The sequence below is a fragment of the Myodes glareolus genome, chromosome 16, assembly GCF_982192425.1.
Source record: "Myodes glareolus chromosome 16, mMyoGla1.1, whole genome shotgun sequence".
Classification (NCBI taxonomy): Eukaryota; Metazoa; Chordata; class Mammalia; order Rodentia; family Cricetidae; genus Myodes; species Myodes glareolus.
The window spans coordinates 28905714-28908609 of NC_142041.1; positions in this window are offsets into that span (position 1 = coordinate 28905714).

Below are 2896 nucleotides of genomic sequence, written 5' to 3' on the forward strand. Positions count from 1 at the left end.
TGAAATGTGGTCATCAGACTTCCCTGGCGAATGCTTTTACCTGCTGGCCCATCTTGCTGGTCTAAATAAATTAACTTTATGAAGCATATACTTTTTTTTTTTTTTGGTTTTTCGAGACAGGGTTTCTCTGTAGCTTTGGAGCCTCTCCTGGAACTAGTTCTTGTAGACCAGGTCAGCCTCAAACTCACAGAGATCCACCTGCCTCTGCCTCCCGAGTGCTGGGATTAAAGGCGTGTGCCACCACCGCCGGGCCCATGAAGCATATGCTTAATTATTTTATTGTTGTTGCTTTTTGAAACAGGGTCTCACTGTGTAGCCCTGGCTGTCCTGGAAGTCACTGTGTTTATCAGGTTGGTCTTGAATTCACAGAAATCTGCCTGCCTCTGTCTCCTAAATGCTGGGATTAAAGCCATCTGCCATGCCTGATTGTATATTTAAAGTTTTTTTTTTTCCCCAGCCAGGGTTTCTCTATGTAGCCTTTGCTATCCTGAAATTCGCTCTGTAGAACAGAGCCTCGAACTCCCAAAGATCCACCTAACTCTGCCATTAGGCCTGGCTTCAGGTGTCTTTACACACTGAGTCATGTCATTGGCCCGTACGTGTGTATTTGAAGACAAAGTCTCATGTAACCCAGGCTAGCTTCAGATTTGCCGTATACTGGAGAGTGACTTTGAATTTCTGGTCTTCCAGCCTCTACCTTGAGAGTTCTGAGAAGCGTATGCCATGCTTTTTAAAATATTAATTTTTTGTTTGTTTGTTTTTTGAGATAGAATTTCTCTGTGTAACAGCCCTGATTGTCTTTGAACTCACTTTGTAGACCAGGCTGGCCTATAAGTCACAGAGATCTGCCTGCCTCTGTCTCCAGAGGGCTAGGATTAAAGACGCGCCACCACCGTCTGGCCTTTAATATTATTATTTAAAAAAAAAAAAAGAACCTTGCTTTTTAGCCCAAGCTGGCTTCAAATTCCTGAACTCAAGATCCTCCTGCCCTCAGCAGGCAGTGCTGGGATGTTTCTTCTGATTTGCTTTACTTGAGGAAGTTTCATTAGGTTGCTCCTGCTAGCCTCAAACTGCCTTCCTGCCTCAGACTCAGAGCTGGGAGAACAGATGTGTGCCGCCATGCTAGGCCAGGTGCGTCGTTTTAAAGAGCCTCACACATCAGAGCAACAAAGATGTATGTCACCCCTTTCAGAAGTGGAGCTGTGGGAAGGTCTGCTAAGACAACTTCCAGGATGAGAGAACCCGCAAGAAGAATTGCCACCAGATACAGTGTGTGCCCTGTGCACTGTGTGGTGAGATCCACTGTAGCATCTCAGAATACACAGGATCTTCACCCCGTCAGGCCTACTGCTATGCTACCTTGCTCCAGAACTTTTTGTCTTGACGGAAGGAACCCCTGAATGCATTAAGGAGTTACTCAAACTTGGCTGGGATGGAATCCTTTCTGTGGTCTGTTGTTGGTCCCCTTTCTGGAAAACAGACACGTTTGCTCATAGTCTCTCCAGGAAAAGTTAGACAAAATAGCTCAGACTGGTATCAAATTAAGATTCTCCTACCTCTAAGACTACTTGTGTGGGATACCACACCAGCCTTAAGTAACATCTTATTTGTGTGTGTGTGTGGGGGGAGGTTCTAGATAGAGATGGAAGCCAGGGGCTGGAGAGATGGTTCAGTGATTAAGAGCCCTGGTTGGGCCAGGCAGCAGTGGCATATACCATTGATCCCAGCACTCAAGAGGCAGAGGCAGGTGGATCTCTATGAGTTCAAGACCAGCCTGGTCTTCAGAACTAGTTTCAGGACAGCCAGAACCACATAGAGAAACCCTGTCCCACGAAACAAAAAAAAGAGACTATTTAAATTATGTGTATGTCTGCGTGTCTGTGTGAGGATACATGCACGTGAGTGCAGGTGCCTAGGCCCAGAGGTATGGGTCCTCTGAAAAAGCAGCAAGTGCTTTTAACTGCTGAGCTATCTCTTCAGGCCCCCAGCCACCCTGGTTTGTTTATTTGTTTTTTTTGTTTGTTTGTTTGTTTTTGTTTTGTTTTGTTTTAGACAGGCTATTTTACTGGAACCCAGGACTCACCAGTTGGGGTAGGCTGCTGGCCAGTGAGCCCCAGGGATCTGATTGGCTTTGCCTCCCCAGTTATGGGATTACAAACCTTTGTCACTATGCCCAGCTTTTCACATGGGTGCGAGGGACTAGAGTCAATACAGTCAATCTTCATGTTTGCATCACCACATACTTTACTGGATGAGCTGCCTCACAGCCCTGGCTCTAACTTTCATTCCTCTCTCTCTCTCTCTCTCTCTCTCTCTCTCTCTCTCTCTCTCTCTCTCTCTGTGTGTGTGTGTGTGTGTGTGTGTGTATGGCTGGGGGTCGGACTTAGGGCCTCACACATGCTAGATAAGCACTGTAGGTACCTCCCACCTACAACCCCAGTTTCCTTTTTACTTTTCGTTTTGAGACAGGGTCTCACAAAGTTGCCCAGACTAGACTTAAGCTCACTTTGTAGCATGGGTAGGTATTAAACTTGTGATCCTCCTGCCTCAGCCTCCAAGCAGCTAGAATTACAGGCTTGCATCACCAGGCCTGGAGACACGTTCTTAGTTTGTTTTTATTTTTCTCTTCTTTCTCTCTCTCTCTCTCTCTCTCTCTCTCTCTCTCTCTCTCTCTCCATTCAGAATAGTAGAAAATCGGAATATGCTTGATTGAACTGTATCATGCCTGCTTTAAAAGAGATTCTTATCACTATAGCGCCGTCAATTCATTTCCTATCATGACAGTGATTCCCTGCTCCTTGGGATGAGGGTCATCGTGTCCTTTGGAACACTGTCAGGCAGCAGCCCAGGCCACGAGCTGCTGGCCCCTTTCTCCGCTAATGATCACAGCTCATTT